The following is a 13,134-nucleotide window of genomic DNA, read 5'->3' on the forward strand; positions in this document are numbered from 1 at the left end:
ATGTGTACTTTCCACTAAGTGAGGAATTAGATCCTCTACTTATAGAAATCAGCACTGTCGTCAGAAACGGGAACAACCAAATCTTATTAACAGATGACTGCAATGCTTCAAGTCCCTTATGGGGGGTGCGAGTGGAAAAAATAAGAGGCAAAAACGTTTTGGAAGATGAAATGACAAACAGATTAAGCATCATAAACACGTCAGACTCACCGCCCACCTTCAACACTATAGGGGCGGAAGGTTGGCCAGATTTAACCATGGTTTCTTCACAATTAGAAAAAATCAAATGTCGAAATGGCATGTTATGGACATTCCCTCTCTGAGCGACCACAGAATAATTAGTTATCTAATAGGCGCTCATTTAACTTATAATCTGAAGCAGAGCTTCAAGACACCGTACGGAGGACATCAGAAGCTTCTTAATCTGCTTCGTCCTTATGTAGATCAATTAATTTTCAAATTCCAAGCAAGCAACACCATAGACGGACTGGATGATGCATAGAGGCATTTAATGGGAACTCTTACAAACACAGCAAAACAAGCGTATACGAAAAAAACACCGAGCCAGAAGAAGGAACTTTCCTGGTGGAATAACAAACTAACGGCAAACAGAAGCAAAGTTCGAACGCTCAGAAGACTGGCACAGTCAGAAACAGATCCCATACAAAGAGCACAAAAAATGGAGACGTACAAGAAGGCACTTGCACAATACAAACTACAGATAATAAAGGCCAAATCCGACTCCTGGCAGGAGCACTGTAGTAGAATATCGAAAATTTTTGTCAAAATACAAAAAATAGCCACAGATAAGGTCTTTAGACCGAATCAATCGACTGCGAATGTGGCCTCTGACGCACTAAATATAAGAAACATTCTTTTGGTAATACTGAAAACGGTTTTTTATTCAGCTGATCCCGCCAATAACTCAGAAATGCATACATTAATAAAAACGTAATTTTAGGAAAAATGCTGGTCAGGAATAGACCATCTTCCACTAACATCAGAGGAGGTAGACTTAATCATAAATGGTTTGGCAAGGAGAAAGGCACCGGAGCTGGACGGCTTAGACACTATAATACAATGCCTTGTATTATAGTGTCTAGGAGGTCTCAGAGCTGATCCATTCACTCTGCAAAGCATGCTGGAAAATAGGACACTCTCCGAAAGATATGAAACTGGCAGAGATCACTCTGTTTCACAAAAAGGGAAAAGATCACTCAGATACGACCTCCTACCGCCCGGTAAGTCTCCGTCTCATAATTAGCAAAGTACTAGAAAAGATCATTCTAATGAGGCTCAATTATTTCCTGAATAAAAGTTCAGTAATTAAGAAACAATAGTATGGATTCTGTGAAGGAATATCTACGGAACAGGCAGTAGCGGATCTCTTCAAAGTGCTGAAAAAGAATAGAGAGGAAGACAATGACTCAATACTAATTTCTATTGACATAAAGGGAGCCTTCGACAATGTCTGGTGGCCTGATGTAACAAAATCATTAGATTCAATCAACTGCTTTATTCAGATCTAAATGTTGATAAAGAGCTACCTTGAAGACAGACAAGTTCAAGTAACAACAAATGATGGAATAATTCAGCATAAACTGGAGAGAGGCTGTCCACAGGGTTCCTGTCTAGCACCAGCCATGTGGAACCTAGTAGCTAATTCAGCGTTCCAAATTTTTGAGAGGGAGAGTGGCGTACATCTGCAAGCTTTTGCGGATGATTTCGTTCTAGTAACTTCGGGAAGAATGAATATCGAGAAAATTACACAAAATGCACTAAATAGGTTCTTAGAGTGGGCACAAAGACATAAACTTACGATCTCAGCAGAAAGACTACCATGCTATTTATAGGGCGAAAAAGTGTAATGAAAAGAAATTCTACCATTAGACTCAACGGCAGCTCAGTAAAATGCTCTCCAAACATAAATACCTAGGATTTATTCTCAACAATAATCTCTCTTGGATTCCCCACTTAAAAGGACTCAGGAAAAGATGTATCGCACTCACAAACATAATGTTACGCACAACAGGACTGCAGTGGCAGCACCACCATGGGTGTTTAAGAGGTGGTACCAAGCTATTACAGAAAGAACTGTTGTCTACGGCGCAGCGATCTGAGGAAATACACTCAACGTAAGCATGCATTGATTATTTCTGTCCATGCAAAGGCTGCAGATCTTGCTCATCTGCAAGGGCTACAGAACTACTTCAACAAAAGCTCTGCAGGATTTGGCAGGAATTCCTCCACTAGACCTGCAAGCGGAAAGGGAGTCATTAATTGCAAGAGTGTTATGTCTAGGTGACGACGGAGTTCTGTGGGAACAACACCACTTTGCTGAAGACTTTGAAAAACACAAGCCAGTGACTCAAGGAGATCCGACTGAAACACATCTGAAAAGTGTATTCTAGGCCACTATGTGACACCAAAAGAAAATCACACAGCTATATTTACAGACGGCTCAAAAACCGAGACGGGTACTGGCAGTACCCTCTGCGTTTTAAAATGTGATACAGTTGTGTATAAATGGAAAAGAAGACTTGACAGTAGGAACTCAGTATTCCAAGCTGAACTGGCAGCACTGAAAGCAGCCATTCTGGAAGATGAACAGACCCAAATTACTATTTACAGTCATTCTGCCTCTAGCCTCGACGAAATCAAAGGTTACAAAAGCAGAAGCCAGTATCTCCAAGAACGTAGAAAAATCCTCCTCAGTCGTCTGCCATCAGAAAGGCCATGCCTTACGTGGGTTCCGGCTCACGTGGGCATAAAAGGCAATGAGGAAGCGGATACCCTGGAAAAAAAAAGCGGTAAAAGAGGTTTCAGTAACAGAAGTGCTAGATAAATTAGCTAGGTCTCATCTCAAAAAGATCACACTAAAACAACTGATAGACAGATGGCAAGCCAGATGGGACACAATGGATACAGGAAGGAGAACATATATGTTCCATCATTTGTATTATTCCATCATTCATATTATTCCATCATTTGTTGTTAGGAAGGAGAACATATATGTTCTTCTCAAAAACAACACTAGAGTTAAACTGCAAAAGTGGCAGTCACACACAGTTTTATACAGGTCATGGCCCTTTCCTGACCTATCGGCATAGATTCAACCTGAGTGACATAGAAAGATGTCAATGTGGAGAAATGGGGGATCCAGATCACTACGTCTTCCACTGCACAAACACGGCACAATGCCATATAAGAAAGCCAAGTCAAGCTTACTGTCCACAATGGGCTACAAATATAAGAACAAACAAAACAGCAAATAAAAAGCTACAAGCGGTAACCAGCCATTGTCAGAGAAAGTATTCTCTAATATGATGATAAGTGTCCCCAAACAGAAAAAATCAAGCGCTTAGCGCTCTGAATCATAAAATGAGCAAGTCACACTAAATCAATCTGTTAATTATGCAAAGTAAACACCTCGGACCTCTCAGCCCAAGACTAACTTAAATAATTAGGACCATGGCAACAACCTGCTTATATTCTTTAAAATTTTTACTTTTGCAATTAATGTACAGGCCTAAGACTCGAAAGACCAGATCGAGCCAGTAAAATCTTCAACTGCAATGACTTTTTTCTACACTTACTAATTGTACATTTAAATTACAAGTTTGTGATAAGTAGGTTCAAGAAGCGCAAGTCCAATTTATATTATCACCTCAACTTAAGTTTGTGAACGATATTATTCTTGGTATGGCATTTTTGCCTTCTTAATTTTAATAAATGTTCAACTTTTTATGTAAATATTAGGGAACAGATATCTGTATTTATGTGATCAGTTGTTTGTTTGAATCTCTCCCTAGTGATCAGCATTAAATGCTTAATTATGTTTTTTATAAATTATGTGCATGTTCTAAGGTGATAAAAGTAACTATGGAATTAATTTAGGTAAGGTTTTCTTTGTAATTGTATCAGCATTTATGTATTCAAGTGTTTGGAATCAGATATCAGTTTTACTGAGTATGGTGCTGTACTTTTCTGTTTATGTTCACTTTAACGTACTCAAGTCTGTGCTTATTACTTCTGTGTATGTACTATGAAGGTTAATTCGTACTTGTATACTTAAAAGGGGACATGCGACATGTCGATTGGCAATTTCGAGACGAAAGTTATTAAGGTATAACTTTTCTCAAAATAAACTTATACACTTGATTCTTTTTTTCATTTAAAATGCATAGATTACAGATTACAGAAAACACATAAAATGTATACTAAATGCCTAATATTTTTAAAAACCAGTTGTTTTATTTCACTTACCTTTGATGAATCTCTTCTGACAATGTGCTAGTTCGGTACACTTTTCTTAAAAAGTACTGCACCAATCGTCCTCAAATCGTGCATGGTAGTTAAAAACATATCATTTAAGAATAACAAGCAGTATTTTACATTTTACTTAAAAAGAAAAAATATTAAAAATAAATTAGTAAAATGCTTTGAAAAATCACAAAAAATTAGTATTAAATTATTAATATATCCTATACTAATGCTCGTAAATTTTATATCCTGCATAGCTTCAAAGAAATAGTAATGATAAACAACTATGGAAAATTGGAACCTTCCAGATCGAATAGATTTCAAGAAAAATGTACCGAAAGTTAAGAAAAACACATTTTGAGAAAAACGAAAAAAACCATTTAAACACTAATAATTTATAAAAAATATCATTTTAGTATTTTCCTGCACCATAATCATCTTGCACTCATATTTATATATTATACTTGCACTCATATCTCAGATGCACTCATATTTAGGGGAGACTTACATTATGGGTAACATCTTTCACATATGTATGTTGATTTCCGATATATTTTCTCCTCCCGAATGATTTTTTTCTCGGCATTTCCTTATTTACAACTTTTATTCACTAACATAACACAATAAAACAATCAAAAATAAACACAGAAAGCACGAATTTAAATGAAAAAGAATGAAAAGAATAGCGAAACACAAAATAAACAAAGCCAAGTTGTAAATAATAAATTCGACAATTATCCACCACACAGCTTAGTGAATAAGCCAATTTAAAAACATGTTACCAAATGTCTTTCAAAGAATCATATTATGACCAAGGAAGTAATAAAAACTGCTAAAACATCTGTATGTGCAAGCGATAATGGAATTTAAAACGTCTGTCCCTTTAAACTTGTGGGCGTGCCAGTGCTTGTTTACATTTTAAATGAGAGATTTGGGCCTTTTAAAATTTCGAAACATGCATAAATTATATATTTTTGGAATTGTCTGAGTCTACTTTATTTTTCTAGCCCAAAATTGAAAATTCGAAAATTTTTATGTCGTATGTCCCCAGTATTACTTAATGATCAGTTTTATGTATTATGTTCATCAGTTTTAGTTTTCATGTATTACGTATGCATTTTTAAAGTGTTATGTATGCAGGTATTAGGGATCAGATTTCTGTATTTCTGTACTCAGTATTATGTTAGTTTTTCACTTTAATATTCAGTTTTGTACTTATGTATGTATTATCCTGTCTACAAGTACTACGAAAGAAAATGTAGAGGCATGGTTCAACTTGTAAAACAACTCCAGTTTAATTTGCGTAAAGAACTAAATTATGCAGGAATTTGTTATCTTAGTGACAACAGGTACACAATCTTTTAAATGTTTTTACATAAGAGCCAGGCACATGGAAAAAAATCTGCGTTAAATTACGTTTGGAGCGCTAGGAATTAAAAAAAAAAAAGTTAAAGTTTACTATGTGCAATAATTTAATAGATTACGTCTTTCCTTCATGCAAGACCTACGATTTTACAAAAGCCCAATAAATATATGACAGTTCTGTCACGATTAGTATCCGCATGCAGACATTTAGCAAGTCCAGAAAATCCACGGCAGTTAATTTTTCAGGCAGAGTCCTCCTTTCTTTACTTTATCTAACACAAGTTTATCTCTATTCAAACAGCGATTCTCTTAACGGTCTTTTGATTGCTTCTTTGCTTAATTTTAAGTAGTTCCTAACGGAATACTCTTTCCCCGAACAACAATATCCAAGTTTACATGTAGACTTTTATGAGGCTTTTAGCCGTCTATTCGGCTGTGTTCCCGAGCAGGGTGGAACAGAGAGTAGATGGTTTCTGACAGGAAGACAACACACTGAGAGGCTAAGGCCAGCTCAGTGGTCTTCCTTGGTGGCACTCACTCACTAAAAACTGACTGAGTAATACAGAATGTAACCTCTACGACAATAATAATCATAAAGACTGATTTTTTAAACAACAGTAATAATAGATACATAGATTAATCGAAAGGCTTCCAGTTTCGAGTCAGAAAATATATTTTACAAGTTCCTTAATTGTTGTAATACTTGTAAATATTTTAATCTTTCTTGACAATTTTTTTCCGCATTGTTGTAGTATTTGTATTATTTTGTTTATTCATTGTTTTTAAAATAATAATTTTATGGCTTATTTTGTGCTTAATCTAATTCGCGGACACATGTCTAGAATTATGTATCTATTTGTTGCATATAATTGTATACTTTTCAATTCTAAGTGGATTTATTTTTTACTCTTTGGAATTGTAAAAATAGCTTAATAAGAATTCGAGATGCAGGCAATTTCTTTCCAGAGAGGCGTTTTTGTCGCCAGCTTGACTACTTTCAGGAAGAAGATTAGATTTTCGAAGCCCTACGACTGATTCTTCCAGAATTTCCAAGAGTCCATGCTGTATAAATACGAGCATACATACGGGTGGGGGGAATTACGGAGTTCATTTGTGAATAAGTTGCGACTCAACTGTGAGACTACCAGTTAGCTAAACTACAAGTTAGGGTCTAACCTTATTATAAGGTATTTCTCCCGCCTTCTTAGCATGCCTTCGTCGTGTAGTGGTCAGCACGCTCGACGCGTGTTCGAAAGATCCGTGGTTGGAGTCCTGGCGGGGACATTGCTCATTTTTCATCTCTCCTGCTTCGAAATAACCTAATGTCTCTACAACCTGGCAGTGATTTGAGGAACTTTTATGATTTATTTCGTGTGCTAAGGAGTAATTGTTACGTTTCCGCGTTCTCGTTGACTCATTTCCAACTAACAATGTGCTGTGTTACATTTACTTATCTCATAATACATTATTCATTTCTTCCTGTTTATCCGAATTCACTATTTAAAGAAATATCAACGATCCTATAGCTCGTAACGTTATTATGTTGCTTTCGAATATCCGATTCATCATTTTTACAAACTTTTCATCATGCAGTCATGATATTTGTGGCATATTCAAAAGTCTGTCATTGACATCTGCTAATAAGGTAACGAGTTCAAATTTTGTATACACGCTCTTTGGGGAGTGTGCAATGCGGTGAAGCGATGTTTTCAAAATTCGATTTAAATTTTTACTTAACTTAATGATTGAATGACCTTTTGCACATATCTTCACCTAATGAACATATTAAAAATCTCAAAAATTTGGGCTAAAGCAAAAAAAAAAAAAAAAATCTTTTAAATTAAATCTGTATCAAATTTTAACATCATTTCTTAGTTTTTGGAGAATTTTCGAAAATCGATTCCTTTTTTCTATTATTTGATGTTTATGGTTATAAAAATTTCAATACCTAGATATGCATCAGGCACAAATTTTGAATTTTTCAAGATTATAAAACAAACTCTTCGCTCATTTTTAAAACAAGAACGAAAAAAAAAAACTAATTGGACGAGAGCGCTCATAAATGAAGTACGTTTATGTACCGAAATACATTGTTGGAAGTATAGCCATTAGGTTTTAAATTTAAAAAGGATCCCACGCTGTTATTATGCGTGATATAAAATAGCAGACGAACACTGTAAACAGAATTATTTAATCTCTTGTTCTCATTGAACTATATGATAAATTATGTTCTTACGTTCAGTTCTTGAATAATTTTACGGAGTTTTAAACAAAAGCTTATTTTGTAAAAACTGAAAAAAAATTTAAACACATATTGTTGTGATGTATTATATCGTTTTATAGTTTTTTTAGTATTTTTGTTCAATTTTTACATTGAGAGTAATAGTTTAGCGTTTACCTTTTATGTGGCCACATATTTTGCCATATGGTCCTTTATTTCTTATAGGTTTTCCAGTTTTGAATCCAACGATGTTTTAAATTGTTAAAATAGCTTAACTAGAATGCGCAATATGGGAAGAAACATTCCTGACGGGCTTTGGTGACATTTGCCGATTTCTTGCCAACTTGGTGACTTTCTGGAAGTTTAGAGAAAAAGGTGTTCGAAGCTCAAGACCGAGATTTCCCGAAGCAATTTGACAACAGTTGTGATTTCTTGCTATCCTAATATCTTGCTATCCTAATTTCTTGCTAATATAATCAATTAAGCAATGGTGTTTGTTATGTGAATCTCTGATTATACTGCAATGCGATTTAGTAAAAGTTATTATGGAAAAATTTTTAATCCATTCTTAAATCCCGAAGCACCGTGAGAACCTTAATCGTTGTATGGTGGCAATATTGTAAATGCTAGACACATACTAATTTACTTCTTATAGAATATTTATATAAAACTGTGCATGAAAACATTCGTATGGTCTTTTAATATAGTTTACTAAATATCTTCCCAGTTTTCCAGAGCAGGTTAGTGGGAAACAAAGCTGTTCATGGGTTTCTTGCTTGCCTTGCCAGCGGGTTTTTGAAAAGTCGAGATTTAAAGAAATTGTGCAAAGTGACCCTCACCAGGATTTGAACTACTGTGTGAAACAACTACTATGAAGCTATGACGCATGAAACATCAGTTGTTTCCTTCTCAGGATTAGAATTAAGGATATACCAATTGCTGAGAGGATGTGATGAAGTCAGGACGCTTGACAGATAAATTATGCTCTCTCAGGGATTAGAACCATGGATCTACCAGTTGTATGAATGAACTGGAACAAGGGCATATTAAATATCAATTGTACCTTCTCAGAATTAGAACCATGGATCTTCCAGTTGCTGACTGGACGTGCTGAAGCCAGGACGCATGAAACATCAGTTGTGTCTTCACAAATATTAGATCCATGGGTCTTCCAATTGCTGTGGCGCCAGGACGCGTGAAACACTAATTAGAACCACGTATCCTCTAGTTGCTGACAGGATGTAGTGAAGCCAAGAAGCGTGAAACATCAGTAGTACCCTCACCGGGATTAGTATCATGGATCTTCCTGTTGCTGGGACGTGCTAACTGCACTTCTGTCAGAACAAACTGTCAGAAGTATACGCACGTACGGAAGCATATGATAATATTTATACCTCATTTTCAGAGTGATCCTGAAATTATGTATGTCACTGCAATGAACAGGTCAGCCACTCTGCTAATGCCAGCGCTTTGGGAAGCCACTGCTTGGCTATGACCTGGACGTCTTTCGAATTCAAATTAAATAAGTTTTGCTTTAAAATTTTCCTACTTCACTTATTTAGATGGTTCTTGATAATTTCGGGTGCTTTGTTCTCTCGCTTTGTTCTTCAGAGCTGGAAGGAAAATAGATAAATGAGTCGCAAAGAGAAATTACAAAATAACCTAACGAGATATTCACCTGAAAACTATTTTTATTTCCCAAAACAGCCTTAATAATTATTTATCTGTTTGTCCCATCGGTTTATCAGGGATCAATTACTAGCTGCATAAAATTTTTTGGGCTGCTCTCTCGCCTACATTAGGACTTCATCTTCAATATCGTTATCATATTGCAAAGCTTTTGCTTCGAAAATGTTTTCACTCGACCAAACAGGTTCTGCTACTGTAACTGTTATAGGGTATATTACATTTTTTTTGAATCAATTCCTCCACGTTCTGCTCTATTGAGTCTGTCTTAGTCTGAACATGACGCACACTTCTGTTTTTATCGAAGATTTTGGAGCGACCTGGAGAAAATTTCCCGATCCGCCCCCCCCCTTGTGCACGGCTTTACACAATGAGCATTTCTTTCCATAAAAAAGGAAACATTCCTTTATGAATATCTTAAGTTCTTTTGCCTTCTTTTCCGACACAAAAAAAAAGTGCAGCAGCAAGCTGCTATTCTCGTGTACAATCGTCGAGCGTCCATAGCTTCATTTTCAAACCGAACTAAGCATCTGCAACTAGTACTTCGTAACTCACGAAATGAATATCATGCACTAGGATGACTCGGCCACCTATTCACATAGTACATGGAAAGTACTCATTGCTGTTTTCAAATATATCAAGTATAACTTATATACATATATCTAATTTGCATCCTGGTAAGTATCTGGTAAGACAAAAGTTAGAAGTGATAGTGTTGACATTCTTGCTCTTCGATTAAGTGTAGCTTGTTGCATTGACGTGGCGAAAGAGCCACTCACCATTCTTGCAAAAGTGAGGAAATTTACTGATGAATACTTCTGTCTCTCAGACAACTCAGAACAACACAATGAAATGCGAAATTAACTGTTTGACAAAAATTTGGTACACAGTTCTTTTCGCAGCGGGAAAAAAACGATAAATATTGTTTTTGCTGTATTTCTAACGTTCCTTAGCTTTTGGTTCCTTAACAAATTCGGGGTGCTTCCTTCTGAGGCTTATTGTTCCGTGTAAGGCAATAAGGGAATTCTATTTCCTTGAGGATTGTTCTTTGGGCTTTTTTTTTTTCGTTTTTTGTTTCTTTAGGCATTTAACGAAATTATGCATTCCTGTTCTGTTTCTCAACTTCTGATCCTTTTCTTGTGTTCTCTGAAAATCTTTGAAGAGTTTCTTTGGCTTTTGATTGCCTGAAAAACATAAGGTCCGTTCTTCTGAGGGCTCACTGTTTCGTCTAAGAAGACAGTAAGAAAATTCTCTTCTTGGAGAAAGTTGCCTTGGTTTTTTTTTTTTTTTTTTTTTTTTTTTTTTTTTTTTTTTTTTTTGTTTTGTTTCTTGAGACTTACAAAGAAATGAGGTCCTGTCGTTTGATTGCTTGAGGAACTTGAGGTCTTTTATTCTGAAGCATGTTGTTTCGTCTAAGGTTATAAAAGGGATTTCGTTTCCTTGAGAAACGTTCCTTAGCTTTTTGTTTCTTTTGGCCCTCAAATAAGTACTTCTGTTCTGTTTCTGAACTTCAGATACTCCTATTCTGCTCACTGAAGAACTTTGAAGACTTTTTAGTTTTTGACTGCTTAAGAAACTTGAGGTCCGTCATTCTGAGAGTTCGTTGTTTTGTTTAAGAAGGCAATGCTATTCCTTGAGGAACTCTTTCCTTGGATTTTGTTTCGTGAGGTTCGCAAAGAGATGAGGTCCTTATATTATGTTCCTTGAGGAAATTGAGATCATACGGAATTTATTGTTTCTTCTACGAAGGCAGTAAGGAAATTTTCTTCCTTTGCCACTTTCATGGGCTCTGTTCTTATAAACACGTATGTAATTTGAATCCTGGTAAGAGCCCACGAAAGATAGAAGTGATAGTATAGATCAAGTAATAAGGTAACGAGTTGATGAACATAACATTGCACCCTTAGACCTGCTTCTCGTTTATGTTAAGGACACTTTTGCAGTAAGAACATTACTTCCGAAAGTAGGATAAAGCTTTCGGAGACACCCGTAAAAAGGACGTTGAGACATGCCCGATACCTTTATTACGTCAGCCAAATATTTTGCTCTTTATTTAACCGGCCAAATTATTTAAAGAAGCTTAATATAAGTTCTTTCAGAAAATAAAACGCTTCAGCCCCAAAGTCACCTTAATTCCGACAAAATTTCCATTTGGAAAAATAAAATAAAAAATGCAGCGACTAAATAATACTTTAAACCGAATTTAAAAAAAAGTATTTAGATTTTCTCAAGTAATTGCCCTTAATATTCGCCGTATTCATCGAGAAGCGATTTATATAATGGGGATGAAACAAATCTGCATTTTTCACGCACTTGTGTTTTAATGAGCAGTTTTTAATACGTTCTTACATTATTCATAACTGTATAAATTAACAATACAATGAAAGTGAAAGTAGAATTATTATCTTCTTTCTTTCAAACATCTTAGTGGCGAATTAATATTAGCATATTGTTGTTGAGATGCAGTCTATTACATATTTCGTTTCTTTTTACCTTGACGTGGGCGGGAAACAGCAATCTCCTTCCTCAGATTCCATTGTCAGTTTCATAAAAGTTAATTATTTTACCCCCTCTCTAAAAGCAAAAGAACGTCTTAATGATGCTACAACTTTCAGAGGCGAAAAAATTTTTTCGGCGGTTTAAACTTCAAATGTGAAATAATTAGGGTTAGAAGCATGAAAAACAGAATCAAACTAACTGGGAAATTGTCTAAATTGTGATTATGCCCTAAACCATTTCCTCCCCCACCAAAGAATTCCAAGATGGCAACCGCTATGTAGAGATGGGCTCTGATTTCTGCATTTGTTTCATGTTTAGCTATAAACATAAATCCTTACTAAACTTAGAGAGTTATTTTCATTGCTTTATGTTTGTACTTCTATCTAGATACTCACTGCAGCCACAGAGTTTAAAATAAAACTTGTAAAAATAGGCATAAACATAAGTAACAATAACTAAAATATTTATTGTTAATTATCAATATCTGATTACGCAACGGATAACTACAGTTAAAAGTTCTGATAATTTTCATCATACAGAATTGTTCAAAAGTTTGCCAGTTAGTAATACGTGCCAGTTATTAAATGTAAACCCTCTTTTTTTCCATCTCTGAAAGGATAATTTTCAACTTCAAAAACTTTAGCAAAAAGCCTAACTTGGAAAGAAAGGTTTATCGTAAATAGCTTATGAAGCGCTGAAAAAAAAATTTAAAACAAACTTAAAAACAAAAGTGATGATATTGCAAAAAAAGCAATTTCAGTACATGTTTTCTTCTGAAAATGTATAAAGGGGGGGGCAATAAGAACGGGAGATGCTGATCTTTGATGCAGAGGCTAATGCCAATTTTTATTAGATTCATTTTGATTGATTTTTTCTCATATAACCATAGACCATTCGCTTTTGGATTTTTTATTCGACTAGATTATTTAATCAATTCAAAGTACACGATCATTTTATCAACCTAATTCAATCCCGTTTAAATACAGAGCATCTCAAGCCATGACATTTTGAAATCTCATACTCCACTTGCCTTACCATTAACAACTCAAGAGGATTTTCAACTTGACTGATTTTAATTGCCCCTTACCCTCACTTGGTAA

General features: G+C 35.3%; 1 protein-coding gene across 1 annotated transcript in view; it reads right to left on the reverse strand.

Moving 5' to 3' along the window:
- LOC118204434 (neuropeptides capa receptor-like) overlaps positions 1 to 13,134 on the reverse strand; it is a 324,528-nt gene that overhangs the window by 158,482 nt on the left and 152,912 nt on the right. The gene's annotated exons all lie outside the window — the stretch shown is intronic.

The sequence above is a fragment of the Stegodyphus dumicola genome, chromosome 9 (assembly GCF_044657685.1).
Source record: "Stegodyphus dumicola isolate Sdum_Otavi_A_Nest chromosome 9, ASM4465768v1".
NCBI lineage: Eukaryota > Metazoa > Arthropoda > Arachnida > Araneae > Eresidae > Stegodyphus > Stegodyphus dumicola.